The sequence below is a fragment of the Cyanistes caeruleus genome, chromosome 12, assembly GCF_971803275.1.
Source record: "Cyanistes caeruleus chromosome 12, bCyaCae1.hap1.1, whole genome shotgun sequence".
Classification (NCBI taxonomy): domain Eukaryota; kingdom Metazoa; phylum Chordata; class Aves; order Passeriformes; family Paridae; genus Cyanistes; species Cyanistes caeruleus.
Genome location: NC_141712.1, coordinates 19,501,617 through 19,514,854, shown reverse-complemented (window position 1 = coordinate 19,514,854; position 13,238 = coordinate 19,501,617). Strand labels below are relative to the sequence as shown.

At 50.4% G+C, this 13,238-nt stretch overlaps 1 long non-coding RNA gene across 1 annotated transcript in view; it reads left to right on the top strand.

Annotated features, from left to right (window-relative positions):
• Positions 1 to 4,679: 4,679 nt before the first annotated feature.
• LOC147650899 (uncharacterized) overlaps positions 4,680 to 13,238 on the top strand; it is a 33,395-nt gene continuing 24,836 nt past the window's right edge. The window contains exon 1 of the long non-coding RNA XR_015275350.1: positions 4,680 to 4,957. This is a non-coding gene — a long non-coding RNA (uncharacterized LOC147650899). The remainder of the gene's footprint in view (positions 4,958 to 13,238) is intronic.

The window sequence follows — 13,238 nt, the reverse complement described above, 5'->3', positions numbered from 1 at the left end:
CTGCAAAGGATGTGATCAGTGCTGCGACCCCTTGATGTTTTGTTCACTGACTCAGGGCTGTGATTTGGGTTCAAAGCCAACTTTTCTGGCTGGAAGGAAAGTTGGGCCTCTGGGAAGCATTTTCTTTGGGAGAAAATGAGCTGGGTTATATCCTGGGTTGTATTAATCTCGTGCATCACGCGTTTCTGGAGTTTCTCAGGACACGCCCCTCACCAAATGCCAAAAATGCCACTGGAGGTGGCTTCAGGAGAAGGATTTGGTGTCCATGAGGACAACAAGTGTCTACCCACCCCTCCCACATGCCTGAAACCCAGTTTGAGGAGCTACCTAGTGCCAAATCTGTGTGAAGAACAAGTTTGATGGGCTGGGGAGGAGGAAGGCGAGGTTTGCTCCAGCTAAATCCTAAGATTTACCCCGACTCAGCCTGGAGAAAGAGGAAAAGCTCTGCAGGCATCTCCATCCAGCTCTCTGCAACCACAAGTCAGTGGCAGGTCCCAGCTCACAGTTGAACTGCTCGGGAATCCAGGACCCACCAGCTCCAGCTGCTTCCTCCAACCTGCCCCCGCTTGGCACCGGCCCCCCTGGCGCCTCTCGAGGCGTTAGAAAGCAAACAGTCACTTTTTATTTCTAGACAACAGGCTCTCCAACTGCTTGGATTGCTCAATGCCCCCGTTTCAGCACAGCAGCCTGTCCAGAGCGAGCTCCTCCGGGCTCTTCCTGTGTTGTAAGGTGGGAGCAGCCCCCTCCACAGGGCTCTGGCAGCCCATTCCTCTTCCCCCCTGGGGAGGCAGGAAAGCTGCATGGAGGCTCCTGCCTCCTCTTCCAAAGGGATTTATACCCCCTTGGGTGGTTTTATGGCCAAGGATGATGATTTGTGATGGAAACCTGGCAGGAAAACCCATCCAGAGTTGGCTTTGGTGGATCTCAAGGGCCCTGCCCCATTTTGTGGCTGGTTTTTTTGACATGGTTTCATGCGACACTTTTCAGTTGTCTTTTGGTTTGGGTGGACGCTGGGACTTGGTTCAAGGGCCAAACCATGAGGTCAGAGCTGCGGAGGGAACACAAGGATCGGCCAAAGGCACCTCCTCAGCTCTGAGCATCTCAGCTCCATCAGAAGGAGGAAGAGGAGCTGGTGGGAAGAGCTGAGGGTGAGGAGGCTGAAGCTGCAGGATTTCCTCAAGCTGGGCTTGGCTGCTGGAAGGTCTCGTGCAGAGGAAAGGAGATCCCAAACCCCAGAAAAAGGTCACAGCCACTTCATTTGCAGAATCAGCCTTTGAGGGATGTTCACTCCCTCAGCAGGTCTCTGCCTGAACACCAGGCACCAGCTCATGGGAACGGGCTCCACCCAAGCCACTGCAGCAAAGAGAACACAGGGACGAGGAGAAACACTGCAATATTTGTTCAGAACTTTGGCTTTGCTGTGAGACCAAGCCTGAAACCGAGTCCAGGCTGAAATCCCCTCCCTTCCCCCTCAGTCTGCTCCTGCTTAGGGGCTGTGTCCTGCTCTGACATGTTTTTATTGCCGGTGATTTGTTTGTAATAACGAAACAGCCGGATGCACCCAGGAGCCATAAAAATCAGCCATAAAAATCAGCCAGAGCTTTTTGTGGGTGACCCAGAGCCACCAGGTAACCTGGGCCTCTGCTGCTCTCCCTCAGAAGAAGTTGGTGTCAGCTCTAAAATGGAAATGGGAAGACGCAAAAGGGTATTTCAGGTCATTGCACAGGGTGGTCTTTTTAATGTGATGGTTAAAAAGAATACTCCAAGCTGGAGAAATATTCCTTTTCCTTCTTTTTCACCCCAATGTGTGAATGTAGTTGGGTGTTCAGGAGAGCTGCTCCAGCTCTTGCTGGGAGAATTCACGTGGGTTATGTAAAACCTCCTTACTCTGTGCTGGGTGTTTTTCAGAGAAATGCAAATCACAGAAACGTGGAAGGATTTGGGTTGGAAAGGACCTTAAAGCTCATCTCATTCCAACCTCTCCCTAGAGGCTGGAATACCTTCCATGGGACCAGGCTGCTCAAAACCCCAAAAGAATAACGAGATTTTTAGTCCTTGGAGCAATTAATTTCAATAATAACAGTTTCCAGTGTCCCACGGTTCCTGCTTTTTCTTCTTTTGGGCTTCAGAGGGAGGACTGAGGGATGTGGAAGCAGCAGTGGTTTGAAACAAGTGATTCCCTGCCTGTGTCTTTCTGTTCTGTATTTAAGAAGTAACCACTTCTCCCTGAGATAAATCTGGCTCATGGACAGGTCTGCAGGGTGCAAAAAGCAGGTTGGTTTTCACAGGGATCACGGCTAGAAAATAGCAGGAGGGATCGTTTTGGGGAATGTTTTTACACCTCTGCCCCAGAAATACTGTCTGGTTTTGTTTTGGAGGAGGGTCTGGACACCTCTTTTGTAAAAATACCGAATATTTCAAATCTGGTGATTTGCTTTGCTGCTTCAACCCAAGTTTTCTAAGTGTGCTCCTAAATGCTCATGACCAATGTGACCTCCAGCCCTTCCTAGAGCAGATGCTGAGGTCTGGAGGAGATCTGATCCAAGGACAGGTGAAAAGAGCCTCTCAGCTCTGTCTTCAGGTGGAGAAGGGAAGGGACCATTTGCTTGCATTTAAGGCAAGGAAGGAAAAACCGGTGGGAAATGTTCAGTTGTGGTGTCAGCAGCAAGGGCAAGGAGAGCCTGGAGGAAGGAGGCTCGTGGTTGGGAAGGTGGGGAAGGTGGTCTGTGGTGTTTCCCACCGAGCAGGAGATGGAAAAGCGTGGGGAAAGGGAGAGATGGTGATGGCTGGAGGGAGGTTCATTGCTGATGCAGCTCAGGATGATGGAGAAGGGTGAACATCATCCCTGCCAGATGTGCAGCCATGGTCCTACACAACATCATCCAACAGATCCCTGGGAGGGGAAGGAGCAAGTGTGGCTGAGCTGAGCCCCAAAACCAGTGGCTGAGGGAAGCCTGGACCATGAGTTGTGGCTGCAGAGCCGCCAGCACAGCCCTTCTCCATGGACACCTTTAATTCCCTTAATCCACTCCCAGCTGTGGGGAACAGCCCCTGTGGGGTGATGGCCAAGAGCTGGATTATGTGGGGATGGGATCAGAAGGGAGAGAGGGGTTCCACCCTGTTGGGCAGGACACAGCACCAGTCTCTCCTGGAAGAGGGGGGGTCTCCTGGGTTTGTCCTGGGGAGCATCTCTGGTGCCCGGTGTCTGCTCGATTCCTCTTTCCTGCCCACAGCCAGTGACGGTGCTGGCTCTCCTTTTGTGGGGCTGAGATCAGGCAGGAGACACCAGCACCAGGCTGAATGGTGGGGAAACAACCCCCCCTGTGCCCACCCTCGGGGTGGATGTGGGAAACTCTCGCTCTCTACAAGAGTCTGGAAATTCTGGGGTAATTTTAACCTTGCCGTGGGTTGTGAGAAACCCAGGGGTTTTACAGCTTTGCCGGGCCAGGCACTCAGAGTCATGGGGTGCAACTCCCCCAGGAGAAACATTGAGCTCCAGCAGGGCAGGATCAGTGCAAGCCCTCAGGATTGGGATCCCCTGGAATGTCCTTTCCCATCTTCTCAGGCTGAGGGCTGTGCCCTCTGATGGAATATAGAGCAGAGATGGCTCAGGGAAAATTAATTTTTAAGGAAGGCAATGGTTTGGGGTGTTTAGGAAAAGCACAGTTTCTCAATTCTCCCCCATCAGATTTTCTGGGTGAAGCTTCTTGCTGTAAGGATGAGTCATGAAGCCAGGAGATGTCATTGCAGGAGGGTTTTGAGTACCAGGGAAGATTTTGTGTAGCAGGCCAGGCTGGTTGGCCTGAACCCATCACATTTGGATAGCCTTTAAGCCATCTAGTTTATTATTTTTTAATCTCATTACTATTTATTAATTTTATTTAATTTTAATTATTTTAAATAATCCCTTGCATCCCAAATTATTTTGCCTGGCCTGGAACTTTTCCTGCTGTGAGTTTGAAACTGCAGAGCTCTCGATGTGAAAGCAAAACCTGGCCTCAGTTTTGCCTTGTTGAGAAATTATTCCGTATTTCTGGTAAAGTGACATCATCTTTTCGAGCTGCTGCAGGAATTGGGTTCACTGTGTAATTTCTGGTCCTCTCTCCTAATTTTGGCTCTTCACAGAATCCCAGAAAAGTTTGGGCTGGAATGCATTTTAAAGCTCATCCAACCGAGCCCCTGTCAGGGCAGGGACACTTCCACTGTCCCAGGCTGCTCCCAGCCCCGTCCAACCTGGCCTTGGGCACTTCCAGGGATCCAGGAGAACCACATCCTGAAGAGTTTAAACACTTAAAGCACAACAGTGGAAAACTGGGGATTTCACCACAGTTTTTATGAAACTGGTGGAGTTTGTAGCAGCCTCTTTCTGAAGTGAGAAATGAAAGGAAGGCCATAAACAATGCCCAGAGCCCCTGGAGCATTTGTGCACAGGAGCAGCAACCCCAGGTGCAGGAAAATCTTTGCCTGTCCGTGAAGTTTCATTTTCCAAAGGCTGAACACCCTGGGGCTGGCTCTCACCTTGCTCCACGGTGAATTCATTCATCTCCAAACAACCAGGAGCTGTTCAGGAGGAGCTGATTCATCACAAGCCAGACCTTGAGACATCCTGCTCCTTATCAACCCCGCAAGGCCATCGGGAGAGGTGAGGCTGGAAACGAGCCGGGTGAATTTAATAATTCACTCTGCATTTGTGTGGCCACCACTGATGGATGCTGAGGAGCTGCCAGAGACAGAATCTGACTTCAGGGCAGGGCCAGATCTTAAAATAGGAAGATGGGAATAAAGGGTAGCGTTTGTTTTCCCTTTTATTTGCGTGCTGTAAAGGTTCACCTCCAGCCTGAGCTGTCAGTTGGGCACGATGTGGTAACCCCAGCGTTCCAGGAATCGTGCCTGAGGTGGCCCGTGGACCTGTGACCCCAATCTGAGCTGACTTTAGCACACCTGTTTTTTTCTTGAGGTAAGAAACAGTGGTGAGTTGATCATATCTCTCCTGTTCCTCACTTTTCTGCTGTTTCAGCTATTTTATCAGGGTTTTTTGGGTCACCAGCGGAGGCTGGCAGAGTCAGAGCTGCTGTCCTGTACATTCAATCAGCTTTTTTTCAGGCTGGGTTTGGGACAGCCAGTTCTCCCCAAAACCAGCATCTTTCCATCACATGCTTCAGCTTCGGAGTTTTCAGGTGTAATCACCTCATCTGGTTCTGAGATAGCTCCACTGCCTACAAAGGGTAACTGCTTAAGCTCTGAATATTCACAGAGCTGCAAAAAAAAGTTCCCCAACTCCTTTCCCCCAACACCGAGAGCTGCTCTCAGTTTTGTACAGGCAAAACCTGGAGTTTCACTGAAACGAGCTGAAAAAAGCCCTCCCCCTCCTGGAAGCCCTCTCCTTTTCCAGCTATTTATTTTGTGCTTGTGCTACAGCCTCCTCCTGAATCTGGAATTTAAGAGGAATTCTGGCCTGAGACCAAATTTTCAAAAGCAAGTAGAAAATAAATTAAACCCACAAGCTGCAGTGCACAAAACCCATGTGCAGAGTAAAACAAAATTCGCTAAATATTTATTTTATTCTACTGAAGCTTCCTGAATAGTCAAGTAGGACTTTTCCTGCTGGGATGAGCCAGGATGAGATCCATTCCCTGAGACAAAACAAGCCTTGAGTTCAGATTTTGGCCTCTGCCGAGAATTAATTAATCTGCAGCACTCTGCTCTTAACGAGGTCTCAGCCCCTGGGTTTCCCATCGTGGGATGCTGAGCCTGGGGGTGCCCCTGCTTTAAAAATCAGAATTTCCTCGCAGAAATTCTGGCAGGAAAAGTGATGAGTGTTGGAGTGGGTGCAGGAGTGGCCTCGGGGCTCATTTACATCTTGGCGGGTGAGAAGCGGGGCGTGAGCTGCTTTCCTGTCAGCGCCCGCCTTGGCCTTAAACCCCCCCCTTGGTTTTGTATCTCTCAGGACTGGAGCAAGATCTTGAAGGGGGAAAAGCCCTGAGAGCTACCAAACCTCTTTTCTTTGCGGATGGATTTGCTGGTGTCTTGAAATGGGGTTGAGCCTCTCCTTTGTCGCCTCCATTCATGGTGGCCTTGGCTCTTTAAACGTCTGGACTCGATGATCTTAGAGATCTTTTCTCACCTAAATGATTTTATTGTCATATTTGCTCCTCCCAGGAGGTTTGCTCCATTCTTGGAAGTGTTGGGCGGGGCTTGGAGCAAACAAAATTCTCCAAGAAATGTTCCCCAAGGTATTTTGTCCAAGTGTTCATCTTCGGAGCTGAAGGAAATCAAAGTGATATGTGGATATGTGATATGTGATATGTGGAAGGGAGCTGGAGTTCCAGCCATGCTGGGAAATGGATTCCCTCGGTCTGACCCCGGAATGCTGCAGGATCTGATGTCCCTGAAGCCCCAGCTTGCTGGGCAGGGACGCAGGAGCTGAGCTTGGGGACATTCATGTGGAGAAGGACACATTTAATAGAGTCCTTAATGAAGGAGCTTTTTTTGGCATCCCAAACTTTCCTTAAACAATGAAAGCTGTGTCAGACAAGCTGCAGGGCTGGGCAGGAAGGTTTGTTCTGCCATACTGAGTATGCTAATATGGCAGAATGAGAGAAATCGATTTTTCCTGCTTTAGTTCCTTTTTCCTGCTGTTACTGATGGACTCCTTGTCCCTTTTTTCCCACTGTTTTTGGTGCAGGATGTTGTGTGGTGGAACGGGACATTAATCCTGGCACTCCTTCCACATCCTTGTATCAACACCGAGGTGGAAGACAGAACTGAGCATCCCTTTAGGGCAAAAGGGTGTTTTGCAGGAATAAACAACAAAAAAGAGAGAGCAAACCAGGTCAGAGATGAATCCAGGCCTCAGGGAGTTTGCAAAAGAGCTGGAAATCTCACAAGGCCGAGTCGCGCCTCATGAGATTTCTGATACTTCCCACTTCTGGCTGGGCCAGAAATACCACAAGAACAACGCTGCATCATCATTCTCAGCTCTGGCTCTGCTCTTCCCACACTCCCAGCAGGGATCAGCCTCCCAAAAGTCCTCCAGGCTGAGGATCCGCCGGCACCGGCTGCGGCATCGCCGAGCAGCGCCCGGCGCAGACGGCATCCGGCTTTTTCCTTTCAGCCCCATGTGCTGAGCAGGGAGATATTTTTGGTCGAGAAATCAAATGACTCATTTTGTGGATCCCAAGGACTATTTTGGGCCGGGGCGTGCGCCTCCCCCAGCGCGCTCCGCTGCCGATGCTGCCCGGGCATCTTCAGCCACCCGGGACAGGTGGGTGCACGAAGGACACTGCGCCCTCAGCCCCCAGATCCAGCTGGATCTCAGAGCCTGGAGGCCAGGGGTGTTGTGCAATCCCACTGTTCACATTTCAGCTCGGTCCTTACCCTTTCCGCCCTCCGGCCGGGTTTGTTATGCAGAGGAAGCTTCTAAGGAGCCCCGACAAACAGACAGGAAACCGAGTCTTTCGCTGCGCGGACACATTGTCTGCCCCAGGCTAAATTTGAACATAAAAAGGCCTTATTTATTTCTTTTATTTATAAATTCTGAGCCGTGTGCTTTGAAGACAAGCTCCGGTTGGGAAGGGTGCCGGAGAGGGCGAAGGGAAGGGCGGCCGGCGTGGTGTGGACCAAAGTCCAGCTCTGGTGTGTGAGGTGGGATCAGGGCAGGCTTGGATGCTCCATGCCATGGCCTGGAGTGATGTCCAGGTGGAAATGGCCTGGAGATGGTGGGGCTGGAATGGGGCAGCTCTGGGTGACCAGTTTTGGGATGCAGACTCCACTCAGGAGCTGATGGGCCTCCCCTGTGTGGATGATGGTGAAGGTGGTGCTGGGATCCAACCTACACTGCCTGGCTGAGTGTGGCTCAATGTCCCCACAGAGGTTGGGTGGTGAGGGGTTCATATCCAGGATTGGAATCCTGGAAGTGTCTAAAGCCAGGTTGGACAGGGTTTGGAGCCACCTTGGGTAGTGGAAGGTGTCCCTGCACATGTCAGGGGTTGGAACAAGATGATCTTTAAACCATTCCAAACCATTCCAAGATTCCATGGTCAGCAAGGTCAGGTGGCCACTCCACGTCCACAGCTGGAGTCACCACCACTGGCCTTGGCCACCACCTCTGGAGAAGTCCCCAGCAGCATCAGAGCTGCCTGCCACCAACCCACGGGCTCCTGGTGCCACCAGTCCGCAGGGACCCCGGTGAGACCATCAGAGAAACCAGAGCCTCCTCTGGAGATGTTTTTTTTGTTGTTTTCCATGTACCAGTGGGTATTTCCAGGCAAAGGTAGTGTGAGAGAGTCAGGCAGATCTCTGTCACCGCAGCAGACTTAAAAAAGTGAAAACACGAAGTCGAAAGCTGACGAACCTGCAGCAACTTCCCAAATCCCACCTGAAATTTAGCAAAAAGCACAAGGAAAGTAAAAGTTCCAGCGCTGCTTTTTTGGGGGGTGGTGGGTGTTTTTTTTAATGTTTTTGTTGTTTTTTGGAGAAACATCACCCTTTGTTCTGAGAAAAAGGAAGCGCTGAGGCCGTGGGTTCTGGAGAGTTGTGAATTTACCCCCCAGGAGAACAAAATTGAGGAGAGCTCCAGCACCCAGGATTGCAGCAGGGCTTGGGCAGTGCAACAGCGATGCTGAGGTTCCTGTGGCAGAGCCAGGAGCTGCAGGAGGAGATACAGGGGTGACACAGAAGAGGAGAATCCTCTTACCCTCCCTCTCTGCCCTGTTAGGAGCACTGATGGGTTTGAGCACGGAGCTGCTCCGTCTCTCCCCTCCTGCTGCTGAGGTCGGGCTCAGCTGCACCAAAACCCACCGGTCACAGCGACCCTTTTCTTTATTTAACCCTCCCCGACCCCAGGATCGAGGAGCCACTTCCACATTTGCTGCTGGCCTGGGCCAAAAAGCCCTTGGAGCCGTTTCTGCTCCTCCTGCCCGGCCTGTCTCGCTCACAGATGCTCAAACCACACTTTCCTTGGCCCAGCCTGGCCCATCACAGATGGACACAGCTAAAAACACCCCAAAATAACGCCTGGCCACAGGAGTCCTGCGAGGGTCTCCCAGCCAGAGCAGCTGGGGCTGAGAGGACAGGCTAAAAATAGGGTGTGGTGCAAGTTTCTGAGGATCCCAAAGCATGAAACTCTGCCTGGGTTAACTGAAAAGCTGAGGGTATCTTCAGGGTTATTTCTGCTTGGGGAGGGCTCAGCAGGAGACATTGGGGAGCCCTCTTGGGCATGGGTTTAGTGGGGTGTTCCCATCACCTTGGGGCACGGCCTGTGTTTGCTTTGTGGGGTCACCACCCTCGCAGGGAGCTGTGCTCCAGGGCCCAAAGGCGCTAAAGCTGTGCTGTATCCACAGATTTTAGTTTTTTGGGAGGAATCTGCAGGTTTGGCACCTTTGCCTCCTCCAGAGGGTCCAGCCCAGCATCCCAGTGTAGTTGCACACTCCAGCTGAGCCCCATCCTGCCCAAGAGGACGCCCAAACCCTCTGTCCTTACACAGGGACAGCAGCTGGAGCGTGAAAATCCCTCTCAGATATTTCCATCCGTGACCCACGAGCTGAGGACACGCCTGGAATTGTGTCTGGCTCTATTTGGGACCCCTCCATTCCCCAGCAAGCCCAGGGGAATCCATCCCAGCCCCGTCCCGCACCTTGCACAACGCTCCGGGTCCTCCTCCTCCTCCTTCCTCACCCTGGCTGAAATCAGAGCTGTTATTTCAAAGAGAAGCTTGTGATTTATCGCTGTAATCTCAACCACAAGTTGAGCTGGCAGGAGTTAGGGGAGCCACGAGGAATAACAGAGGGGCTGGCCATTCATTTCAGCATCCTCTGCGCTCTTGAGGTTTTTATTTCTGCAGTACACCAGCAGGGAAATACGAGTTTCTCGCAGAAAGAGGAGAAAATGAAAAGGCAAAAAAGAATTGCCCAGGATTTGTGCTGAAGTGGCTCAAAATGGGGCTGTTTCTCTGCGTTCTGGTTTTAAAAAAATCAGCTTTTTGAGGTTTAAAACCTGAGATCATTGCAGCAACCAGAGGAACCAGCCCTGCCTGGTGAAGGGAGACACCCTGGGACGGTGCTGCTTGTCCAAGGGCAGAGCTGAGTGGGGGTTTCTCCTTATTTTTCCTCTTTTTCCCTTCTCCATAAGTCACTTTTACAGCTCCCAGCAGCCAGCCTGGCAAGCACAGCTCTGCAGGGATGTTAATGAGTCTTTAAATCACAGGTTTGTGGTGGCCAAAGCAAACCTGGTGTCTCCTTCCAGGAAGGGGCTGCACAGAGAACTCCCAAACACCTCCTGGCTGGGAAGGAACATTTTCATCTCTGTTATTTCACTTCTTCCTAATTTATATCTGGTTTCACACTTTATTTAAGGCTTTCAATCCTATTTCCCCCCACTTTTGAATGGACCTGGATGCTGATTTTTTGCTAAATATCAGCGAGATGTGCATCATCTTATGAAATTTCAAACCCTGGAGGGTCACTAAACCTGCCAAATTTCCCAATTTTCTCAACACTTGAGTTTGCATCCAGTATTCCAAGCTCCTGGTGTGCTCCAGAGAAATCCATCAAGTTTTTAATGCCTTTTCCTTGTTTTACAGAAGGAAAAGCTCTTTCTCCAGGCTGGCTGCAGACAGTGAGGGAGTCAGGCAGATTTTAACCCACTCTGAGGAAATGACAAAGCATTAACTCCCCTGCAAAGCACTGCAATAGTTTTCATTAAAGCCAATCTTTGCAAGGAGTTGTTTTCCAATCCTGAAAAACAAAACAAAAAATCCCAAAAACAGCAGCAAAAAAAAAAAAAAAAAAAAACAGAGAAAGAAGTAAAAACTTGCTCTTTCTTGGCCTTTCTGCTTTGCTAATCCACTTTGACATTTATTAGCAATTATTTATTTCCTTCCCTGTTGGCTGTTTATGGTGCAATTTTTCAACCAAATAGGCATTACTCAATAATAACCCCTGCAGAAAGGCAATTAGGAAACATGAGGGGGGTGCTTACAGAGATTGTGGGGCTTTTCCCAGCCCCAAAATCTCATTTTTGGACCCAAACAGAGCTGGAGATGCTGCTCAGGGCAGCAGAACGGTGCCAGGCTCTGGGATTGGAGCATCACAGCCTCATCCCATCCTCATCCAGGGGTTTGTCCCTGCTCTTTGCAGCTTTTGCAGGGAGCCACGAGCTGCAAAGCCCAGATTTTAGGAAGGCCTCACTTTGGTTGTCTCCTGGGTAATAATCTTCTTTCTTCCCTTTGGGTTTGGGTGATGAGGAAGGGCTGTGAAAAAAAAAACCAGGATTCTTGTTCCTTAATGAAAATGCTCCCTGCCCAAAGACTCCCACGCGTTCCCATGAAGCCGCAAGGTAGTGCAAAACTGAAAAGAAAATTAAAAATATTTCAAAAACGGGCTCAGCCTTTGGGTGCAGCATCTCAGGAGCGTTTCCCTATTCCACCCCTCTGTGGGGACAGCTCAGGACAGGTCACCCACCCTCCACAATCCCCCCCTGAGCCACGGCTTTCCCAAGAAAAGGCTCCTTGTATGTGAGAAACCACAGTGGGGGGGGAAAAAAACACCCAGATCTGAGTTGAAATTATAGAGCTTATAAACTCTATATTTATTTTGCATTTTATTTATTAATTTATGTATTTATACATAAATAATATGCAATAATAAATTAACAAATTAATTTATACACATATATAATCTATTTATAATATAGATTTTTTATTATTTTATACATATAGAATTTATCTATTTAAAATATGTATATCATTAATTCATTTATACCTATTTACTTGTTAATTTATAAGGAAATAATGACTTTTTCTGGCTGTGCCTTGCACTGATCTCCCCTTGCTCTTCCTGGGGGTGCTGAGGGGAGTCAGGGCACGATGCTGGTGGGGTTTGGGCACCTCCTTCATGGTCCCCCAGCCGAGGATGAGGAAGAAAAGCTCCCCAGGCAGGGCTGGGTGCTGGCAGGAACCACGCTAGAGAGGGGTGAGAGCCCAGCTCGAAGGTGGGGACAGCCCAGTCCTGGTTCTGCTTGGCTGGAGCTGCCACCCAAAATAATCAAAGCTCACCCCAGCGTTTCTGCTGCTAAGGGAAACTTCATTTTCATTTTCCGACCGCTTTCCCGGCCGGGACGCGGGCGAGGGCTGCTCAGGCTGGGGAGGGTGGGGGTTGTTTGGCACCGAGGGCCACTGAAACGCCACTGGGGTTGGCTCTGGGGTGGCTTTTGGCCAGGGAGGGTGGCCTGAGGGTGAGGTGGGGAGGGGACACAGCCAGAGCAGCACTGGGAGTGGGATCATAAACTGTGGATTGGTTTGGGATGGATCTCAAATCTCATCTCATCCCACCCCTGCCATGGGCAGGGACACCTTCCCCTATCCCAGGCTGCTCCAAGGCCTGTCCAGCCTGGCCTTGGGCACTTCCAGGGATCCAGGGACAGCCCCAGCTGCTCTGGGCACCTGTGCCAGGGCCTGCCCACCCTCACAGGGAACAATTCCTTCCCAGTATCCCCTCTAACCCTGCCCCCTTTGCTGTCACTGCAGCTCTTGCCCAAAGTCTCTCTCCATCTTTCCTGTGGGCTCCCTTCAGGCCACAGGAAAATCACCCTGAATCTTCTCTTTTCCAGGCTGAGCAATCCCAATCCTCCCATCCTTTCCTCAGGGCAGAGCTGCTGCATCCCTCTGATCACCCTGGTGCCTCTGGACTCGCTCCAGCAGGCTGGGTGGAACATTGTGCTGCTCCCAACAAACCTGTGGGATCACAGATCGATTGGGAAGGTTTCCTTGCCCAATTCCAATTCAAACCATTCCAGAAATTATCCACTGCCCCTCTCCAGGCTGTGATAATGGTTAAATCATCCCCCCTGTAACCCATAAACCTTCCACAGACACCAGCTGCTCCTCCAGACAAGATTAAACTCATCAATAACAAATCCAGAGGGTTTTCCCTCTATTTATATGGACCATCGAGGTTTATGGACAGCTCCTCGTGCATTCCTTGATGTCTGCCATGAATCCCACATTCCCTGGTGCTGCCTCCCTCCTTCTGTATGTATTGAATATTTCCTCGGTGCTTCCAGGGGCTAAAAACATTTCCCTGTGTGCATTCCTTTAAATTCCACCCCCAAAGCAACCCTTGGCATCACTGAAAGTGGGAATGTTTGTACTGAGGGTCTTACAGGGAGCCTGGGAATTATTTTGCTGCTAACAAACTTTGCAAAATGCAAATATCCCAATTCCAGTGTTGCTAAAACACAGG